This window comes from Dermacentor andersoni, chromosome 4, assembly GCF_023375885.2.
Source record: "Dermacentor andersoni chromosome 4, qqDerAnde1_hic_scaffold, whole genome shotgun sequence".
In the NCBI taxonomy this organism is placed as follows: Eukaryota; Metazoa; Arthropoda; class Arachnida; order Ixodida; family Ixodidae; genus Dermacentor; species Dermacentor andersoni.
In genome coordinates this window covers 132,939,328-132,963,223 of record NC_092817.1, presented here as the reverse complement: position 1 = coordinate 132,963,223, position 23,896 = coordinate 132,939,328, and the positions used below count along the sequence as shown (strand labels likewise).

Below are 23,896 nucleotides of genomic sequence, written 5' to 3'. Positions count from 1 at the left end.
TCGAGTCCGCACACTCGCAGCTGTTCTCGTTGCACCGGTCGATGCCCCGACGACTGCAGCGGTTAATGCCTTTCTGTCATGTGGATACTCTGCCGCGTCCACAAACACGGCACCCCTGTCTTTGGCATGGAGATCGATGAGCGCCTTGGCCCTCGCCGCCCGCCGCTCTTTGTGGAACTCAGGGTTCATATTCCTTGGCACCGGACATACCCGTAGCCTTCTACTAATTGCGTCCGGTACAGGCACCTCTGTATTTTCGGGTCCCATTTCCTTTGGTCCAAGGCCTAGGTCACGCAGCACTTGTCCGCCCGTTCTTGTTTCTGATAGCCGCGCGAGCTGAGCGGTCCTCTGCGCCTCGGCGATTTCCTCCAGGGTGTTATGCACTCCCAAGGCCAGGAACTTGTCGGTGCTTGTGCAGTCGAGAAGTCCGAGTGCAGCCTTGTACGCTTTGCGTATGAGCGCATTGATCTTATTTCGTTCGCACTGCCTCCAGTTGTGGAAAGCAGCAACGTATGTAATGTGGCTTATAGCGAAGGATTCTACTAGCCGGGTGAGGCTTTCTCCCTTCATGCCTGCTGTTCTGTGCGACACCCTCTTAATGAGGCGGATGGCCGTGGTGACTTTGGCCGCCAGACGGTTGACCGTCTCGCCGTTGACTCGTTTGCGCTCAATCAGCATCCCCAGCACTCGGATCTTCTCGACAACCGGGATCATGTGACCACCGCTCGTCCTGATCTTTATTGTGTCTTGCTCTCTCGCAGGTTCGTTGCCTTTCGTCTTCCTAGCTGTCCTTTTCGGAGGAATCACCAACAGCTCAGACTTGCTTGGGGAGCAGACGAGCCCAGACCCGTCCAGCTGCTCCTCGATAGCGTCAAACGCCTCTTGCAATGTATCCTCGATGTGTCCGTCGCTTCCTCCTGGGACCCAGAGCGTTATGTCGTCGGCATAGATGGTGTGTCGGACCCGCGCCACTTCCAGACAAAGTATAGAATTATTTCCGGCGCCGGGGGTTCCTTTGGTCGGCGGTGCATGGATAGCACAAACAAAATACGGGTGGGGGGGGGGGGGCTGAAGCCAGATAAGCTACGCCCCTGCCCTTGACCCATGGCAAAAGGCAAGATACAATGGTGTTGATGATTTATTGCATGCTGTTTGAAATGGGGCGGTGACAAACATTCACCTAAAATTTTTGAGTTCATTAGTTCCAATTTCATGCAGCATGCAACTTCTATACGCCAGGGCACCTTGTGGAATACAGCGCAACTGCAATGCGAAGTTTACACGTATCGACGCTAAGCGGCGCACATGTCGTATCACCTGAAAAATGACGCAGTACGTTGTTAGAGATGATTATTATTCATTTTCATGCCCTGTACAAAGGGACGGGGACAACCAATCACCTAGCCTGCTTGATTTACCCAGGTATGCCAAACATGTTTTTCATTCTAGGATTTTTGTATACATCTTTTTAACCATCTTTTTCTCACTGTAACATTATCTATCTACGTTTTACAGCTACCTTCACAAGTGTTACATGCGCACCACCTGGTGTAATAATATGCAATGGCAATTCGAAGCGTATACACGTATCGACGCAACGGGGCGCACATCTTACGTCCAGTGTCTCCTGACGCACTAGGACGCGCTTACAGAGCACGTTTCCGCTGCAAGCTAGCAAGCCCTGAAATGGCTCCGGGAAAAGGAGCTAACTACCACGTGGAGGTTTAAAGTGCGATCCTGGCGGGAATAAGTTTTTTTTTCCCATGCCCGGAAATAGCTGCGACGGACACCGGCGCCGGTGGTGGCGGCCAACATTGCTAATTGAAAGGGCTATTGGAATGAGCCCATAACAGTTATATCATCATCATCAACAACAACCTATTTTAAGTCCACTGCAGGTCGAAGCCTCTCCCTCCAATCTCCAATTACAACTGTGCTGCGAAAGCATTCCAAATTGCGCCTGCAAACTTCATAATTTCATCACCGCACCTACACTTTTGCATCCTCGATTGCGTTTCCTTTCTCTTGGCACCATTCTGCAACCTTAACGGCGCCACGGTTATCTAGCCTACCCTTTAAATGACCAGCCCAGCTCCATTGCTTTCTTTTAAATCTCGATTAGAATATCGGCTATGCCCGTTTGCTCTCTGATCTACACCTCTCTCTTCGTGTCTCTTAACGTTATGCCTATCATTCTTCGTTCTATCGTTCTTTGTGCGGTCCTTAGCTTGTTTCTGAGCCCTTTTCTCAGTCTCCAAGTTTTTGCCCTATGTGTTAGCACCGGTAGAACGCATTGATTGCGCACCTTTCTTAGTAGTGATGATAGTAGGCTTCTCGTAAAAGTCTTAGTATGTCTGCCGTATGCGCTCCAACGTGATTCAATTCTTCTGTAAATTTCCTTCTCATGATCAGGGTCCCCTGAGGTTTATTGTGCTGGGTAAACCCTTATGAAAATGACTGTTGAAAAGTTGTTGGCATATTGTTGACGAATTATTGACTCAATAGCCTTTCAACAATACCTCAACAATTATTGAAACCACAGGCAATAATTCAACAGTAAAGTTGTTGGGCACTTCACAACAAAAAAGTCGTTGACTAAATTCTGTTGGTATATTGTTGAATAGTATTGAGTATTATTGAGCCATTGTTGAGCAGTTTTCAACAATAAAGTCATTGACTAAATTCTCTTGATATATTGTTGAATAATATTGAGTATTATTGAGCCATTGTTGAGTAGTTTCCAACAATAAAGTCGTTGACTAAATTCTGTTGATATATTGTTGGATAGTATTGAGTATTATTGAGCCAATATTGAGTAGTTTTCAACAATAAAGTCGTTGACTAAATTCTCTTGACATATTGTTGAATAGTATTGACTATTGAACCATTGTTGAGTAGTTTCCAACAATAAAGTCGTTGACTAAATGCTGTTAACTTATTGTTGAATAAAATTGACTCACGAGCAATATTGAGTTTCGAAGTACATGTGAAAAACACACGCACATATGTATGTGTGCGTCTTTTGCACATATATGTTGCTTTACTGATCACTTGATCACCATTGCATATATACAGGGTGTTGTTTCACGTTACTTGAACCATAGACGTATATACACGTGTTTCAGCTAACTTTACTCAGAGTTTAAAAATATGCCGATGCACCATAAGACGATGCGACCAAATGCATGTTGCTCACTCTTGTACGTGTCACGCTATTCTTGTATTTTTCCTAAGTAGTTAATTAGTCAAGAAAATTAGCCATTCTGAAGGAACAAAGTTAGGCGAAAAATTCTAATTAGAAAGCTCTAGAGCACTTTGCAAAACGTCCTATTAGGCAATTTCTCACTTTCTATCTATTAAGTGTTAGTGTTTTTCAGCTTACTGCGGATGCCCGTGAAATAGAAAAAATATCACCTGACATACCCGCCTGCGCGCCGTGCTTGCAGCGCTCCCAACCGAGCATACCATCGAGCAGGGTGTGTTGCCGCTTAAAAGGCGACAGGGCAGTGACGAAGGCGTTGGCTGTGGTATTGACGCCAGCGACGTGCTTCCCTCGCTGCGGTTCAGCAGACGGGTGTTCACACCGGTTAAATGGTATGTTTTCGTTTGTGCGCAGAAGGCTTAGGAGCAGTGCAATCACGACCCGCAGGCGGGCATATGTCACGTGGTGCTTTTTCTATTTCGCAAGAATCCGCAGTAAGCTGAAAAACAATAATGCTTAACAGATAGAAAGACAGAAACTGTTTATTCGGACGTGTTGCCAACAGCTCTGCAACTTTCTAATTGGAATTTCTTTCCTAACTTCCTTGCTTCAGAAGTTGGTTAATTATGCTTGACTAATTAGCTAATTAAGCAAAAATACACAAATAGCGCGACACGCTACATACCAAAGGGAGAAACATGCATTTAGTCGCGTCGTCATAGAGTTTACACTCGGCCTAAAGTTAGCAGAAACACCCTGCATATATATATATATATATATGCAGTTTCAGAAGACAAACGTCCCTAGAAGCAGTGACAAACAACCGATGATTGGACCCATCCTGCATTTCCATCGGCGCCCATTATAAGGGGCCAGTGCCCTGGCTGTGTGTTAGGAAACGGCATTGCATGCCTCCATGTTAAATATGGTCAAGGTGGCGGAGAATGTTAACAAAATTCAAGTCTGGGGTTTGACGTGCCAAAACCACGCTTTGATTATGAGCCGCACCGTAGTAAGAAACGCCATATTTATTTTTGCCATCTGGGGTCCTTTAACCTGCACCGAACGCACAGTACACGGTCGTTTTTGCATTTCACCCCAATCGAAATGCAGCCGCCGCGGCCGGCATTAGATCCCAAGCACTCGGGTTAGTAGAGCAACAGCTCAGCCACTATGCCACCACGGTGGGTGCGGCGGAGAAAGGAGTGAACATCGTTTTTACAGAGTGCGTTTCGCTTACCCGTTAGCGCGCTATACAGAACGAAACGAAAAGCTTGGCCGATATGTACGACATGGTGCTCATATTTCACATGGAGGCCAAATTCTTTTCTGTGACCTAGACGGGGTGCTGGCGAATGTGTTCGGAATCTGCTCGGCCACCAAGCACAATCTGCGCTGCTATACGTTCTCGGTGACAAATCGCACAGCACAGGAGCACACGCACAAATGTTTAAAGAATGGGACGACAGACCGCCCGCAGTTTGCCATGACGTCGAAATAAGAAGCACAAACAGCGACGTTTCTGTACTTTTCTGGTCAATAGTTCAGTTCGCATGCTTGCGGCACGCATTACTTTTTTTTTTAAATCCAAACGACGAAAACTGTGGGCGCACAAATTAGCGTGGCGTTTGTGACGTTTGAATTTGGCGCCTTTTCCCGCGCATGCCATTAGCTGCGGCCGGTGCACTGCGTTACTGCGCTAAAGAAAGTAGTTCATCAAAGAAGCGAAGCAAAAAACTTTTATACACTTGCAAATCGCAACAATTGTTCAGTAATAACATGAAATTACATAATTTGTTATCCAGTGGTACAATTTATGATAATATAAGCGTGTATTTGTATGAGTGTACATGTATGATTGCGCGTTTGCGCTGTTGCTTGGCGCATTCCGGCGAGTTCGTGCACGCCGTTAGCTTGATAGTTTCTTGCGTTTTCTGTGTTCTTTGTGTGCTTCGCTGTGACATCTTTGGAATATTCCTGCGTGTTGCTCGCTTTTTATGGACTTGTTGCCTCGAAGATCGCCATGATCGCCTCCGACTCAGCGACATCAAGGGTGAGCGAGTGTTTCGAATTCCCCTTGTTCGTCCATTGCGACGCGGTGAACGGAAGCGGGGAAATGATTTCAGCGCTTGTGCGTGTCTTCCGCGCGCCTCATTTCTAGTTTTCATTCCTAGTACTATCCTTCCGTTGCGAGAATGGGTTGTACAGCACTAGATTTGTGGTAGATAACGTGGAGTTTTGTCCTGGTTTAACTTTACACTCCGCTTGTGGTGACGTAAGGCAGCTATGTGGTGCCACCTAAAAGAGGGCATGTTGTACGCCATGATTTCTGATACGGTGTTCGAGCACCGATTAAGTTAGCCTTATTAATGAGCGCAAAACAATGCGACGTGAAACCATCCGATCTGTACTGTAATCGAAGATATTTCGTTTGCGCCACGCTAGTAGGCGTGTGAGCGAGCTTTCAGCAAAAGGGGGGGGGGGGGAATTGGCGAAAGTGTATTCTGTTGCGCTGTTCCCTTCAGGATCGAGTGACTCCGCGGTGCTTCAAGGCCTATCTGACACGCCGTGCGGCCGATGTTCGCGCGATCGGAAAACACAGAGGAGGCTGTCGCGCAATAATAATAAAGAATTTCAAGGGTGTACATGCGTTACGTGAGATACAATAGAGGTGATGCCACAGAGTGCTGCGAAATCATCGAGTTATACGCCTTGCCAACCGCGTGCGTTTTGTTTTCCCCCAGGTCGCGCGCATTCAACTTTATTTTTTCATCTTCTCCGTTCGTCGCCATCGAGTGCTTCGCCCAAACTGCTTCGCGTAGGCGCTCTTTGCATTCACGGAAAGGCAGATTTCATGGCACTCCAGGTCCTACAACATTCAAAATAATGTAATTTCGTGAAATTGCAGCTTTTCGCACTTCAGTAACTGATTTAACAATAGTTTTAAAATCAGTAAAGGAACGAGATGCCTGGCATATCTGCGTTGTCGTCCCACTGTGTTTCGAGGCGGCATGTATACGTTATCGGCAACATAAACATCAATAATTAGCATTGTTTCTTGTGACCATAGAAGTAGCTAGTTATGTCGAAAAGCAATTTTTGCTTTGAATCAGAGCACTATAGAGGGAACAGATTGAAAGGGGAGCGCATCGTTGTGAACTAAATCACGACGCTTTGCCACAAGCTTGGAATAATATTTGTCGAAAGAGCAGTTCTGTGAAATTCTTTCTTTGAGAGTAAGCAAAACTTCAGTAGCATCAGGTAGACGGGGAGTAAAAGAATGTAACACTGGTTTTATATGAAGGAGCTGCCTTTAATATGTGGCCATAACAGTTAAGTAGATGCGTGGAAATAATGTTTAAAGTAACTAGAGGAATGCGAAATAAATTTTTTGACAAGCTCACACTGCCATTCGCAAGAGCGGCCACACTTTAGTGTATTCAATGACTAGTCATTTGTATCCGTCCATTTATGTCAGCCTAATGGTCCATGTAGCTCTTTTGATTGTCGCTTTTGCTGCATCGTGGCTTCACGTTTTAATAGTGACATCTTTTTTCAGATTCAAAATGAGCTGGGAGAGGCCCCAGCTGGAACGGTAAAAGTGAATTCTTTGGCCATCCATTCTGTAGCGTCACGATGATCAAATACAGTGATACCGTGAAAATGTATTGCAGGAAGCAGAAAAAACAACAACATTGCTGATGCAACTGCAACGCATTTGCTCCAGTGATCAATTGGTGCAGAGTGCCTTCATTAGGATACATGGTGCCTTTAAGCACTCAGCTTAAAGACTTTGCAACTGCACCGGGACTGGGAGTGAATTTCATTGTCACTTGTGAACATATTAAACGCGGAATGTGCCTTTTTCAGTGTATATGCCTGATATGAGAGGGGCGTTCAGAAACTTAGTGTGGACATTAGTGGTCTGCATGAGTGCACATCTTTCTAGTTTAACCAGAACGAAGGTATTATGACCTATGTCATACAGCAGTGCACAGCTAGAGGTATCAAACCAGAACAGCAGCACCCTTTGAGAAAGTTGGCTGAAGAACGAGCAGCGATCGGGGCTTTCTGCATTTCAAGGGCCAAATTCCAAAAAGATTGATGCCAAGCTGGACGGTGTGAAGTGCCGGTCACCACATGCTGTAACCAGCATGGCATTTTTAATCTCCTTGGCATTATGTCTCGTTAAGATACAGAAATTGCATCACTGCTCATAAAGAAATTGGAAATTGGGAGGTTGAGGGGAAGTGGAAGGGCTCCCCTCTGGAGCAGCCAGTGCATGCCCTTTGCTTTACTGATGATCCTACCTTAATGAGAACCAGTGATGCATGTTAACCTATTACGCAGCCAAGTGCATTCCTTGTTTTGTATTAAGGGGGACACTAGTGACACCTTAAATGAATTTAAAATAAAGCATCGTCTTAAATAACTACTTCTGTAACTTTCTTGGTAGTTGTTTGATTATTAGAGAAAATAAAGCTCAAAGTTCAATTTTCTGAGTATCGCCCCAAAATCTTTGTGCTGACACCTCATTGTCACATCATGGATTCCAAGTATTTTTTCAAACTTGGGCTGTATTGGTTCTGTAAAAGTTCCTGACGCTTTTTATTTTGGGTTTTTGGAATACGATGAACATCTTTATTTGTAAAAAAAATTGCTACACCTCAACAGACATCATCAAAATCCATGACGTCACAGCAAGCGGGTGTGGTAACTTCAAGGCAGCACTGCCACCAATCTTTCCTCTTGCTGCTTTTACAGTTTACCCAGCCTCTTGTCACGGTATGAGTGAATCTCTTGAATTGTAGGAAGGTCATGTACAGATACATCTAAAATAATTTTTCTCTTTAGTGCTTTCATGCCGTAGTTGCTTAGGGGTGTTGGCACAGCTCTGCTAAGCACGAGGTCACAGGATCAAACAGCCGCATTTTGATGGAGGTGAAATACAAAACTGCCCAGGTATCTTGCAGCCTGATTTGGTAAAAATTAGTCCAGAGTTCCCCACTAAGGCGTGCCTAAACATCAGATTGTCGTTTTGGCACTTAAAACGCCAGAATTTAATTAATTTAATTTTGCTTTAGTGCTCCTTTAAGCTGTAGAATTCATGATCTTTGCAAAAACTCATGCTCAAAGTATTCTCCATAAAGATTAAATAAACAGTAGATATAAGCGTCTATTTATATTTTGAATTGTGGTGATACGTGATGACTATTAGAACGGTGGTACGAGACAGACAGAATTGTAATACAATGTATGACGGCACGATGATGCACATCGAGGAAATGACTGAGTTTCCCTAGAGGTCCCTGACATGGACATCAACTGACTGTCCACAAACTTCTGAGTTCACTCCGTGATCTTGTGCAGCCTGTGCTTTGCGAGTCGATTAATTTAATTGAGGTGGTGGTTGGCACATACTGTCCTTGCAGCTTATGTACATTTCATACAGTGGAGTGGAATCTCACATATTACTTCTGCAGCACAGCTAGCTAACGTGACCTGTAGTGGTAATCTTAGTAATGATCGACAATCATGTCCCTCTTTGAGCTCCTAATGCTGCTTGCCAACACAAGCAGCAGCAGTTGCCCAAGATAGCGGGAAGGAGATTCATTGAAAAGTGGCATATGCCCAGGGTCGCATACCCAGTCACCCAAGCTGTTCCAACGGTTGATTTTGAACTCTTCCCTTAACATAGCAGCCCAATCTCCCCATTAGACCATGGACTACCTATTGACACAAATGGATGGGAAAACAGAGACAAACACCTGAAAATATGAAGTATCCTAAGAATGGTAATCACAATAAATAGTACTAGATGTGCATTAGCGCAAGCTCTTGGGCCAGTTGGTGCGTGATGAACTTGAAAAAGGGGGGTACCAGCAAAACAAAGGATGCGCACACACGTAAAAGGCGTTAGACAGGGACGGACGCTGGTCCGTCCCAACGTCCGTCCGTGTCTAATGCCGTTTCCTTGTGTGCGTGTCATTTGTGTTTCGCTGGTACTCCCCTTTTTCAAGTACTAGATGTTTGGATACTTTGGTTTATTATTCTTGTTTGTGCTGGATTGTTTTTCTGAAACATGTGGCGTCCAGACAGCATAAGAAGCTTGTAAGAAGTCAAGTTTAGCAATCTAGATTTGCAACAGGTACTTTTGTAATTTATTTGCAGTAGGGCTGTTGTGTGAATGTGCTTGAAAGGCTTAAAACTGTTTTGCTAACATTTACTTAAACATGCAGGTTCACATAGGTTGAAGGAGTGCACATTGAGAAGGTTATCCTGGCGCAGTTTACCATGGCCTGCCATGGTGGACCAGGAAAGTTTGCAAGGGCCTTGCTTCACCATGTGTTCACAGAGGAGGAGCTCATGGGCCATTTGGGCTTTGGAAATAACACCAAGGGGCAAAAAAGGCTCTTGACCCCACCAGGGTCAGTGCTGTTATAGGCAAGTACCATATATCCTTTCTGGTTGCATTTTTATATTCACATTTTTTTCTAAAATTATGAACTTGCCATTGGCATAACAAACGACTTTCAAGTAACCCGTGTGTGCAGTTGTATGCGACAATAGCCTACTATTTGGAATGACTGTTCGTACGATCTTAAGTGCGTAATGCCGCCATACTCAAATGCTTCTAAAATTTAAAAGCTGCCTTCACTGCTGAAAGTTTTTAGTGGCTCCACCACATAAAATGAGCTGCATTTGCGCATTAGCAGTGTTACTTGGCTGTCATTGCAAGGAATAGTTGTCTGTGAAGCACGCTCCAAATCTATTGGCATGAAGGACATGTTTAGTTAGCCTGAAAATGTTATTCTAATACGCGAATTGCGGAGAAGGTATGCTCAAGTGTGGTTACTGCTCAGCTCGAGCAGGAGCATGTTCACCAAATTGCAGAAGTCAAAACAGCTCTCCAGGTTCTGAGATGTGAAACAGTAGTTTCACCAATTTTAACAGACCACATCGAATTAAGGTTGCTCCTATATTGAAGGAGGTCCATGTGATGCGAGACAGCAGCCTTTTAGCAGAGGGAACCTGAGTGGTGTGGCAATTTTCTTTTGGCTGTTTCAATCAAAGAAACAACAGGGACAGAGTTGCAAGCATTGCTGTCAACAGTACTACGTTTAGTGGGCGCTTACTCATTCTAAGCACTTAACCTATGACTCGTATTTATTAACGCACACTTTATCACTTTGTATTCTAAGATATGAAAAAAATATTTATGTGTATTCTAAGATATGAAAAAATTTATGTGGCTTTTCCCCATATACTTCAATAAATTGAGAATAGGCTCTTGGGGCCTAGTGTATAAAGCTTCTTACAGACCATCGGACATGTCCACTACTCCCACACTGAAATTGTTAGAATTGATTCCTGCTTCCTTACTTCACCTACCTGTTAACAGGGTTATGAACCATTGCCAAGTGCTTAAATTTATCAAAAAGATGAATGGGCTTTTCTGTCGCTCTTGTTTAGCCCGTTGAGGATCACATTTTGGGGAGAAATATGCCTCTCTAATTTAGGAGTTATATATTTTTTGTGGTGTGCAAATGCTCAAAACTTTCGAATTGAATAGTGTCCTATTCAATTTAGTCTTTGAATGGTCACTATTTGTAAATGCGAGTATTCTAATATTTCGAAACACCAATAAAACATGAAATTTGAGCCAAAGTACGGTAAATTTTCACCTCCAATAACATAGTGTAGACATAAAACGTAACAACTTGTAATAGCAGACCAGGCTACGTTACTTCAGTAGCTGTACATTAGAAGCTGTACAGCAATCATTTATGCTTACTGAAGAGTCCTGTGCATGTGAAGAAACTTTCTGCTGCTCCATTTGTGCTTTTAATAAACAGCTTTTCATAACATAACAATGACAGAAACTTGCTAACTTTAATAATACTAGGATGTGAGCCTCATCTTACATTAATTGTGATATCAGCTGTTCATTATTCAGAAACTATCCATTATTTGATTTGCTTCTAGCATTATTCGGTTCAGCCTCAAAAATCACTTTTCGCCCACCCTTAATATTTTTATTGCAGATTTACGTTCTTCAGAGTGACATTCCGAGAAAATAAACAGGTAAATAATATTTTTAAATAACAGTAAAGTGGCAATACCATTTCAGTATTTGCAGTTTTACATGTTTTATTTTTTTATGCAGGATAAAGCAGCATAATTTTTTTGTGTAATGAAACTTACAAAAAACTTGTGGCAACACTCCCAAATTACTGCAATGACAGACACCAAGGAGCTAGGTGAAAAATCAGTTTTGGAGAAACCCAAGGAGCGACAGCACTATAAGAATATTTTCTAGAAGTCTCAGAAGGTTGCAGCACCTCCAGTGGGATGCTAGGCAACACTTTGTTCTGAAAAGGCAAATTTTTTTAGAACGTTCCATCACAGCCACAGATGTACGGCAGTGAACCCTAAAAAGGTTAAAGAAGTCAGTCCTATCGCATATGGCTCTTAAAAGACGGCATTTCTTCGTCTCTGTCACATTCTGCATGTGTCATGCTAAGCAGCTTGGTGCACTACACGGAATCCTCATTAGAACAGTAATTCAGTCGTCGAGGCAGAAAACATAGTTCACTGTAAGCAGTGTCTTCTTTAATGTAGAAAGTCTCAAGTCATTGTAAGGCGAGAAGTACATTCCGATTGCATGTGAACTCAGGAAACCTAACATCAAATGAACCTACATTCAGTTGTAGTGACATGACAGTATTGTATTTGGAGCATGGAAAAGCACAGTGAAGTGCAGCAAATTTTAATTATGAAAGTTACAAGAAATAATTTTAGTTGTCAGTTCAGGTTTATTTATGAACGACATGAATTTGTTTCACCATTTTGTTTCTCAGCAAGCAAAGCTCACATCTTTGACATTGAGGATATTCATAAAGTTATTTTGCTGCAGTGTTTTGTTCCTCTTTGCCCTTTCCTGCATTTGACACTTAGTGGAGTCCTGTGCCGCACTGAATAAATTTAAATGGTCATGCTGTAAAGCTGTACCCGTGGAAAGTTGGACTAAAGCAACACAAATAAATAAATCAATTTCGTTATAACGAGGGCAGATTGCATGCCATTCTTTTGCATGTGGAAGTTGCTTTTTAAAACTTGTTCTGGCTTCTTGTTTTTGCAGGCTTCACGTGTCGCAAATTGCCTGGTACCAACATGCCCTATGTAAAGAACTGTGGCCTCGCTTCTCGCATGGGACCAATAACCTCTCAAGAGCCCAAGTTGGACAGCTCAAACCAAAACACAAGTGTTGTGCTTTTGTAACTCTCGACATTTTTATGTTCTGTGTTAGTCCCCTGAAGGGCCCAATTTGGATTTCTCAAATGAGCTTACAAATGTTGTGCCTTTCTATGCCTTCACATTTTTATGTTAATTTTATTTATGTTAATTATGCTAGTCTCCTGAGAAGTCCACATTGGATTGCTCAATCCAGAATACAAGTGCTGTGCTTTGTTATAGTTCACTACATTTTTATGTGAGTTTTTGATATGGTTCTAGTAAGGAAAGTGTTTCCTTATTAATATATCTTTTAAGTATCTTAAGCCATTTCATGCCAAACCACCCAATTTTGTCAAGAACTGTTCCATTATGGCAAACCATTTCAAGTTTGCTTGATTTTGAGTAGGTACAATGAGAAAATTTGCTTTCGTACATACACTTGAGTTATTCCAGGGCAACCAACCAACGTTTTTTTGACCATCACAGATATAGTTGAAGCTCCAAACTCTTGCTCCCCATTTATTTTCCTTCGCAAAAATTTTTTTGAAGTTTGGCAAAAATTTATTGTTCTTGCCCAGCTAAGCTAGAAGGCACTGATACACGTTTCTTCTGAAAGGGAAATTGTATGATCCAAATATTCAGATGGTGTTCATGTCAACAGACTGAAGTGGTGTGAGTGCCAAAATTTGCAAAGTTTGAATTTTCTTCTAACGTAGGGAAATACAGAAGGCACAAAATAAATATAAAATCAGACTGGTTGACTTGGGATAGCTGCAAAATATTTCAAGCCTTGGAGGTTCAGTTGATCAGCTAAAAAACTGTAAAGTTCAAATTTTTTGCAAAAAGCTTCGTGTTGAAGGTAAAAAAATTAGCTTTGGTGGTTGGCACAAAAGTATATGTCGCCCATCGTTACACAGCCCTACATGTCTGCTATACATGTGACAAGTAACAAAAAGGTATTATTCTTTAAGTGCGATAAATTATTTTTTATAATGTTGATTTGTGGATCACACATACAGCATAAATATAGCATAAATATATGAAGCCATGTCATCTAGTAAGGAAATGTTGTTAATATAATTAGCCACAAGAACTATTCAACAAACTGACTGCCTTTTTTATCATTGCGAAGGCAGGTGACGTCTAGCGCTGCAGCTGCAGTCTCAATTCGTATTTTTTTAACATGAACGCAAGAAGTGGTTGCCAATGGTGTCTGACCACATCAGAATAAACATGGCACATATGACTTTTATAGATGAGCATGTTCCGGCTCTAAAACAGTGGTAGCAAACAACACCACAAGAATTTGTTCGTACTCATGTAGGTTTTCAGTCCTAATTATGAAGGTGTTTTCTACTTGCATCGTCATTGGGCTTCAGGGAGCAGGGCACAAAGTGTCCTGCTCCCTCTATGTTGCATTGCACTGCGACATGCCCTTTAAAATGCTTTGTATAAACAATATCAGCGCTCTTTCTGGATTTACTGTCTACATAATAGCTGATATTTCTTTTTGTAAACTGCACGAACCATATCTTTTAGCACTGCAGGATTCCCTCACGTATTTAATACGTACGAGTTCTGTTAGAAAAGTATTTGACCTTTTTTTGCGAACACCTGATGAATATGTAACAAGTGCGTTTTCATCAGCCGCCATTGAACCTTTGTGCGCATGCACGAATTTTTTCCTGCCTGCCAATAGCGTGACTTGCTGGGACGCAGCATTTGAATGAGGTAGTACACAGTGCTCTCGTCGATTTTTTATTGCAAGGAAAATGGCGGAGTGACTGGAGCAGTGCTATTGCATCAAATTTTGCCAGAAACTGGGCGACAGCCAAGTGGAAACCATTCCGAAGATTCAGACTGCTTTTGGTGACTATGCTATGAGCAGCACACAGATTAAGGAGTGGTACAACCAGTTTAGAGACGGCCACGCATCGGTGGAGAGCGAGCCACGCTCCAGTCGGCCATCAACATGCCGAAATGACCAGGTCATTGCCGAAGTAAACCCCGTGGCGAGGCGGGACTGTCGTGTGACTATCCAAGAAATTGTGGAAGAGGTGGGCATCAGCACATTTTATCCACATTCCATTATCACTGAAGATTTGGCCATGAAGAACGTTGCACCGAAATTCGTTCCCAAACTGCTCATGGTGGAGCTAAAGCAACTTCGTGTTGAAGTCTCACAGACATGCTGGATTCCACAAACAGTGACCCCAACTTCATGAACACCATAATCACTGGTGACAAATCTTGGGGGTATGTTTACGACCCGGAAACCAAATCCCAGTCATTACAGTGGAAGCATTCCACGTCACCAACCAAAGACCGCTAAGTGTGCATCAACGTTAAAGTGTTGCTGACTGCTTTCTTTGACTCCCGCAGTGTGGTACACCACGGGTTCGCACCACAGGGTCAAACAATCATTAAAGACTACTACAGGGATGTCCTCCATGGCCTATGTGATGCTGTGTGGCGCAAGATACCGAAGTTGTCAACAGGAAATTGGCGCATCCATGACGACAATGCTTTTCTCGCACTTGATTCAGACTTTTTTGGCGAATAACCAGACTCCTGTAGTTCGACAGGCTCCTTACTCTCCTGATGTGGCCGCCTGCGACTTCTGGCTGTTTCCCAAAATCAAGAGGCCATTGAAAGAAGCGCGATTTCAGAGAAGACATTATGGCTGCAACGACAGCTGAGCTAAACTCCGTTCGGAAAGAGGCCTTCTCGGAATGCTTCTAACAATGGCAGCACTGCTGGGAGAAGTGACTGGAGTCCCAAGGAGACTACTTTGAGGGTGATTAGGTTTCCAACGCTCCAGTTATGCCAGTTTTTTTTTCTTCAGCCAAAGGTCAGATACTTTTCTAACAGACCTCGTATTGATAGTTTATGTGCAATGGCTGTATGGTTTACCTGGCCCACACCAAACACAAGCCTCGTAGCGTTAGAGCATGTGGCCCTTGGCAATAAAATGCTGACCCTAACACCGCTTCTCTGTCATCTGTGTGGAGACAAAGCCAGCTTTGTCGTGTGCATTCCCAGCCGGCAAGCTGTGCGCACATCCGAGAAAAGTCGGTGCTGACAAAATTTCAAAAAAGAATTTCTCGCATTTAAAAATAATGCCTTCTTTAACTTCACACATGCATAGCAGACATGTAGAGCTATCCAATAATGTATCACATATTTTTTGGCCAACTACGAAAGCTGTTTTTTCCTTCAACATGAAGCTTCTTGCAAAAGATTAGAATTTGTTTTTTTTTTTACAGGCGATCAGCTGAACCTTCAAAGCTGCACATATTTTTTTGCTATACTATGTCACTTGGGCTACCATTCTGTATTTAAGTTCTGTCCTGTGAATTTTTCGTTAGGAAAAAAAATCTAACGAATTGCAATGGACTCATTTTTGCCGGTGCCAAAAGCAATTGAAGTATTCAAATATTTGAAAAATTGGCTATTTTGGCAGTTGCATCACTTCACCGTATTTCCACGCACACCATTTGAAGGCCTCGATCAATACAATTTGCATTTGAAAAAGAATGTTGATTGATGTCCTCTAGCTCAGCTGAGCAGGAAAACTAAACTGTCACCAAAATGCTACAAAATATCTGGCAAAAATTAATAAAAGTGGGTAACGAGTTTTGAACTCTAGTAAACACGTGGCAATGTTTCAGCTATATGTGTGGTGTCAAAAAAACACTGGTCGATTTGGCATGGAATTGCACACCTGCAAGTGCATCTGTGCCATTGTCAGAGTTCAGTAAAAACTGCATTTTACATAGCTTTGTAAACATGGTTTATTGCTATCTCAAATACATGAGTAAAAATTAATAGGTATAAGTCGGCTTAAATTTAAAATGCAACAAAAAATCTCCGGTAATGGCAATGATGTGCCTTTCATGTTTGCATGAAACCATATCTTTTTCTGAATTCTTTCGTTATTTTTTGTGACAGTGAATAAAATTGAACTCACAAAAGGAGTAACTTTGTTTTATTCCAGCACATCACTAATAGTTTTTTTCATATAAAAATCGGAAGTAGTTAATATGAATAAGTCGCTTGGTATGGAATGACCTGCGCAGGAACGTTATCATGGCAGAAAACGCAACTGTATCATGCAACAGCAATGCAGCATAATAAACTGCTCCCATAAGCATCACTTATTGTGATTGCCATATTTCAGAAGTATGTAAGGTTTACTGAAATTGGCACACACCATTCAACCAACAAATAAGGATTGTACAGTGGTCCTTTTTCAATTTTACAGATTTTTTTAAAGTTGTCTGTGCCAGGTAGCATAATTTTTGTTCTTGAGCTGGATTATTCAGAGGTGGACATTACTAGCAAAAGAAATGGAAACATTGAACTGATTCTCATAAATTTATTAATTCACTTAAACATCACGGCACATATTTCAGTTTGCAAATTGTAGCCAGTGAGGTTGAAAAACATATTCACTTGAAATTAATTTCCAGGATGACACCAGTTGCGAGATTTTTTCATAAATGTGAGGGAAATACATGGGCATTCCGGTTACTTTTGTGCTTCAATGCATAACAGTGCGTTTTGTTCACAAAAAAGTGCTACAGCAGTGCATTTCTACAGCCAGTTTGATGGCATGTGTCTCGTTACTGGTGTCATTCTGGAAGTTCGTTCTTAGTGCATACACCTTGTAAAATTACCGTCTACAATTCGTAAAAACTTTATTAGGAACTGAGTTTTTCTTAATCAGCTGACTATGGTGTCTTGATTTCTCATGCAAGTAATGTTTGGCACTCTGTATCTAGAATTATGTTAGCTGCAACAGTCCGTGTTTAATAAATTCCATGAAACTTAAAGATAACCACCCTGCATATCAGGTCTCATTTGAGTGCTGTGGGCTCAAGCAAATCGTGCCATGGTAATAATACCACTGGCTCCCTAATAGAGAAAGCAAGTACCTTTTTTGAGTGTTCTTGTTGACAGTCATGTCAGTCTGCTTCTACATTTATTTATTTAGGTATTTATTTTTTTAAATTTATTTCTTTTGGAAATGTGTTTTACTTGAGGGCCACACATACTACACCTTCAGAATTCAATTTTGTTATGGTGTCAAGCTGCAGGAAGTTTGTACTGTGCAATAGTTTTTAAGAAGTTTCTGATGTTCTCAAACTACAAATGGTTGTACATTTACACAGATGTTTGGTTACAAATAAACAGTTCACCTAGAAAAATGGTTTTTGTCTGCATCAGTTCAGCACTTTTGATTTTGTGGAGGACCATTCACTCTGACAATTGAAAAAAGTGGCATAACAGTACTGCTAGCAGTTTTGCAATATGTTTTATTACAGGCAATCTAGGAGCATGTTTTGAGCCCAGGGTGACAGAGGCCTGCGATACAAAATGGCTGTATTTAAATTTTATCCCTATCCTCTCACAGCAAACATACCAACGTGACATCAAAGGTAATTATATGCAACATAGCTCAGCAGTATATTAAGGTAAGTGCAGGTTTAAACTGCTAAATACCCAGTGGGGCATAAAGGGATATCAATATAATTTGTGTTGATGTTCAACAGATCTGCAACAATTCTTCCATGGGCTTTCAATATTGACGAACAACACATTTCAACAATACGTCAATGGGCTTTCAATTTTGAGACTGAACACATCTTCAACAATGCTTCAATGGGCTTTCAACATTGACAAACAACACATTTCAACAATACCTCAATGGACTTTCAATTTTGAGCTTCAACAATGCTTCAATGGGCTTTCAACATTGACAAACAACACATTTCAACAATACGTCAATTGGGTTTCAACATTGACAAACAACACATCTTCAACAATGCTTCAATGGGCTTTCAGCATTGAAGTACACCATAGTTTCAACGATATGCCAATGATCTTTCAAATTGAGAGGCCACAATGATGTTTCCAGTGAATGTCGCGGGCCAATTATCAACACTTGTCAACAATTTCCTCAATGATGTTTCAACAATTCCTCGATGATCTTTCAAGGTCATTTGTTGACGTTGAACAATGATACGTCAATAACCTTTCAACAATTTTTTTTGTAAGGGAACATACTCGTTCACATACTCTAGAGGCTGACTGGCGATCCTACACTCTTCTTCCCTTGCCAAATTATTGACCATTATCTTTGTTTTCTCCTTAATAACCTTCAACCTCACTCTTACACTCTCTCTGGTAAGGTCCTCAATCATTTGTTGCAATTCGTCCCCAGTATTGCTGAATAGGACAATGTTATTTGCAAACCGAATGTTGCTGGGACATTTGCCGTTGATCCTTACCACTAAGCCGTCCCAATTTATTAGCTTGAATACTTCTTCCAAACACGCAGTGACTAACATTGGACAGATTGACTTCACGTGACGTGACCTCCTTCTCCTAACACGGATTATCAGCAGCGTCGTAAATGCAAGCCCACGTGGATAACTTGTTTGCTGCATCAGCTCCACATAAGCTCCAAGCAATGAAGCCCGTGCAATGTGCGAGTGTCGTGAGCATACCGTACGAAATGAAAAAAAAATGTCCCAAACGGAGTTGATTCTTGCAAACAGGCTCGAAATTGAACCGGGGGCAAACACAAGAGCCCGTGTTTTGGGAACGCAGTGCCAATACACAAAGAACGTATGACAGTGCAAATCACAGCGTGGGCGCTGACGTTGACCGAGTTTCATTGTGGAAACACAGTTATTGTGATAGATACAGGGAAGAATAAATTGTGCCAGGCAAGGAAGAAAACAAATTACCTTAACTAGTAAAATGTTGTTTAAGTAAAACGAATAAAGATGAAAGATATGGACGCGCTCGAGTTTTGTGTGTTTTGTGCTCCAATGGATGATTAGGGTGGCGCTATTTTATGTCATGGTACGCTCGAAGTCATCCGCAAGCTTGGCGAATGACTTCGAGCGTACCGGAATCTTGGAAAAGCGCCAACATAATCCCAATCCATAAGAAAGGGGACGCCAAAGACTTGAAAAATCAATAGACCGATCAGTTTACTGTCCGTTGCCTACAAAGTATTTACTAAGGTAATTGCAAATAGAATCAGGAACTCCTTAGACTTCCGTCAACCAAAGGACCAGGCAGGATTCCGTAAAGGCTACTCAACAATAGACCATATTCACACTATCAATCAGGTGATAGAGAAATGTGCGGAATATAACCAACCTTTATATATAGCTTTCATTGATTACGAGAAAGCGTTTGATTCAGTCGAAACCTCAGCAGTCATGCAGGCATTGCGTAATCAGGCTGTGGACGAGCCGTATGTAAAAATACTGAAAGATATCTATAGCGGCTCCACAGCCACCGTAGTCTTCCATAAAAAAAGCAACAAAATCCCAATAAAGAAAGGCGTCAGGCAGGGAGATACGATCTCTCCGATGCTATTCACAGCGTGTTTACAGGAGCTATTCAGAGACCTGGATTGGGAAGAATTGGGGATAAGAGTTAATGGAGAATACCTTAGTAACTTGCGATTCGCTGATGATATTGCCTTGCTTAGTAACTCAGGGGACCAACTGCAATGCATGCTCACTGACCTGGAGGGGCAAATCCGAAGGGTGGGTCTAAAAATTAATCTGCAGAAAACTAAAGTTATGTTCAACGGTCTCGGAAGGAAACAGTAGTTTACAATAGGTAGTGAGGCACTGGAAGTGGTAAGGGAATACATCTACTTAGGGCAGGTAGTGACCGCGGATCCGGATCATGAGACTGAAATAATCAGAAGAATAAGAATGGGCCGGGGTGCGTTTGGCAGGCATTCTCAGATCATTAACAGCAGGTTGCCATTCTCCCTCAAGAGAAAAGTTTATAACAGCTGTGTCTCACCAGTACTTACGTACGGGGCAGAAACCTGGAGGCTTACGAAAAGGGTTCTACTTAAATTGAGGACGACGCAACGAGCTATGGAAAGAAGAATGATTGGTATAACGTTAAAGGACAAGCAAAGAGCAGATTGGGTGAGGGAACAAAGGCGAGTTAATGATATCCTAGTTGAAATCAAGAAAAAGAAATGGGCATGGGCAGGACACGTAATGAGGAGGGAAGATAACCGATGGTCATTAAGAGTTACGGAATGGATTCCAAGGGAAGGAAAGCGTAGCAGAGGGCGGCAGAAAGTTAGGTGGGCGGATGAGATTAAGAAGTTTGCAGGGAAAACATGGCCACAATTAGTACATGACCGGGGTAGTTGGAGAAGTATGGGAGAGGCCTTTGCCCTGCAGTGGGCATAACCAGGCTGATGATGATGATGATGATTTTATGTTTGTTTCCGCAAGCTTGGCGAACGGCTACTTTCTCCACATATGAAGAGGACGCTTCCCAATAATAATACAGGCTGCGAATGAGTGGTTGCGGCCTGCCCCATTTTATTATCTATGGTGCTGTTCCTAAGTTAAAAATATGTACAAATTTTTTACCGATTTTTTTAGAAATAGCATATCTGTGTCGGACATCTTCCTGAGCTGTTGCGGAAGAAAAAAAATGTAAATTTGACCCAATGAATGCTGGGCGAGTTGGTGCAGGCACCGGGCGGCTTTCGTAAGGCGCCAGCCGCACGTCAGCGACGTGTTGGCGAACAGCAGAAATCAGATCACCGGAATGTGAAGAAACCGACGGGAATAAGACGCTCACGGTGTTTCCAGTGATTCCACACTGCTGGTGTTAAGGCCTGAGTAACGGAAAACGCACTTTTGTGTGTCTTCTTTCGAGAAATGTCAGCACTTGCATGAAGCACGCCACATTCGTGGCATCAGGTATAATTTAAAGCAAGAAAACTTGTGTACAATGCGATGCAAATGCACCTCGCCAAGAGAGCTCGCCGCGGCAAGCTAAGGCGTAGGTCACAACCATTTATATTCAATATGTTATCTTGCTGCGCAGGGTATCAATGTCGCCTAATAAATCATGTAAATGGAGAAAGAGCATGAACGAATTCGGCGATAATGTATACTGATACGTGTACTTATCTTTATCGGGCGACCACGTTTCGCCGCTTAACAAATGCAATCGCACAGCGCGGGACGCGCCTGCATGTATCCGACGTTTCTGGAAGGTTATCGATGCTTCTACCCGGCTGTCTGTTGTCGCCGAACCTTGTCTTATCTGATTTCATCGCGTAGCGCGAATGGTGTAGAACTTTGTGGAAAGCACGCGGGTCCAAACGATTAGTCTGGAACATTCGACGACTGCTCTATAAAAGCCGACGCGCTTGACCCGCTGAGCAGATTTTCGACGATCGCCGAGCGTGTTCGCCGCTATCGTTGCGCTATAAGTGTAGCCTGTTTTGTGGGCACAGGTTCGCCCAATAAAAGTTAGTTTTCTTGTTCACAGTATTGCTACTGTGTTCTTTCTTCAACGTCACCACCACGTGACATCTGGTGGAGGTGCTTGTGCGTTCATGTACCGAACGCCCCCGCAAAGCCGCGATCCAAGCCCGAAGCCCGAGGACAAAACCGACACCGCCCAAGACCAGCGTGCTAGCCGCAGACTGCAAGGCCTGCCCCCAGAGCACGGACTTCTACCTGAGGCGACAAAGAAGATCGTGGTCAAGACAACCTCAATGGCTGCCCCAGCGTCCCCCGTTATCCTACAACAACCCCGGGACCCACCGACCTTCCATGGAGCAGCGACTGAAGACCCGGAATCTTGGCTGGAGACCTACGAGCGAATCGCGACATTCAACAACTGGGACTCCGACGACAAGCTGCGGCATGTCTACTTCGCCTTAGAAGACGCCGCCAGAACGTGGTTTGAGAACAGGGAGTCGACCTTGACTACGTGGGACCTGTTCCGTAGCGGCTTCCTGTGCACCTTTACAAGTGTCGTGCGCAAGGAAAGGGCCGAAGCTATGCTGGACGCCCGAGTGCAGCTACCAAACGAGAACGTTGCCATCTTTACGGAAGAAATGACCCGTCTGTTCCGCCACGCCGACCCGGATATGGCCGAGGAAAAGAAAGTTCGCCTACTCATGCGTGGTGTGAAGGAGGAACTTTTCGCCGGGATGGTAAGAAGCCCACCGAAGACCGTCGAAGAGTTTCTTCGTGAGGCGACGAACATCGAGAAGACACTCGAAATGCGGAACCGGCAATTCAACCGCCGTACAAGCTCTACCCCCTACGCAGGAATTCAATCACTGGCCACGGACGATCTGCGCGAGACCATCAGGGCCATTGTGCGCGAAGAACTGCGCAAGGTCTTGCCTTCGTCGCAGCCTCAAGTGGCTTCGATCGCCGACATCGTAAAAGAAGAGGTGCACCGATCGCTTGGAGTTCCTGAGGTGCAACCAGAACCACCGCAGCCTCAGCCGCAAGCGATGAGCTACGCCGCCGTCGCCCGCCGTCAAGGTCCCTTTCCACTACCGCGCCAGGGCCCCGTAACGCCGCAATTCCGTCGACCACCACCGCCGCCGCCAGCACGCCCACCCGTCGCCCAGCGCAGCTACCCGAGGAAGACTGACGTTTGGCGCGCTCCTGACCACCGCCCGCTCTGCTACCACTGCGGAGAGGCAGGTCACGTCTACCGACGATGCCCATACCGAGAGATGGGACTGCGAGGTTTCGCCGTTAACGCGCCGCGTCCACAGCTTGGAGAGCGCCCACGTGACATCGCCGACTACCTCGCCGCTACTCAATGGAGCTCTCGACGACCGTCGCGTTCGCCGTCACCAGGCCGCTACCTGTCGCCGCAGCGCCGACCATACAGTGGCCCAGCCCGGGGCCGGTCAGCGAGCCCATATCCGGAAAACTAAAAGCAGCAACCGATGGAGGTGCGGTTGCTGTTCGTCGAACTGACGAAGATCCTCCGCCGCCGACGAAAGCGCCGAAGAAACCATCTCGACGACATAATGACGACGCGCCACCGTCCCGAGGAAGTCAGGAAGCCAAGACTGCACCGACGAAAGACGACTTCACGACGCGACGTACTAGCTTCAATTCAACACGACGCAGCCGTGATCCGACGCCACGACCCAACTGCAACGCAAGACAAAGAACCACCGACCTCGACGTGCTTCTAGACGGCCACGCAGTCACCGCCTTAATCGACACAGGCGCCGATTTCTCAGTCATGAGTGGACACATCGCCGTCCAGATGAAGAAGGTTAAGACTGCATGGGAAGGCCCTCAAATTCGGACCGCTGGAGGACACCTGATTACGCCGACAGGAATGTGCACGGCAAGAATTACCATTCACGACCGGACTTACCCTGTCACCTTCGTTATCCTCCAACAGTGTTCACGAGACGTCATTCTCGGTATGGACTTCCTGGACCAACACGGCGCAATCATCAACCTGAAGTCGAAGTCAATAACGCTGTCGGAAGATAAAGCGATACCGCCGGAGAGCCCTCGTAGTCACCACGCCTTGAATGTGCTCGAAGACCAAGTGAGCATCCCGCCCCGCTCCAGCATTGTTATTTCGGTCGGCACCGAAATACCCGCTGACGTA

General features: G+C 43.9%; 1 long non-coding RNA gene across 1 annotated transcript; it reads left to right on the top strand.

The window, feature by feature from the left end:
- Positions 1-5,088: 5,088 nt before the first annotated feature.
- Positions 5,089-17,649, top strand: LOC126537794 (uncharacterized). The gene is made up of 4 exons (XR_007600821.3): positions 5,089-5,255; positions 6,762-6,797; positions 9,442-9,646; positions 12,345-17,649. It is a non-coding gene; the product is annotated as an uncharacterized lncRNA (long non-coding RNA).
- Positions 17,650-23,896: the final 6,247 nt, after the last annotated feature.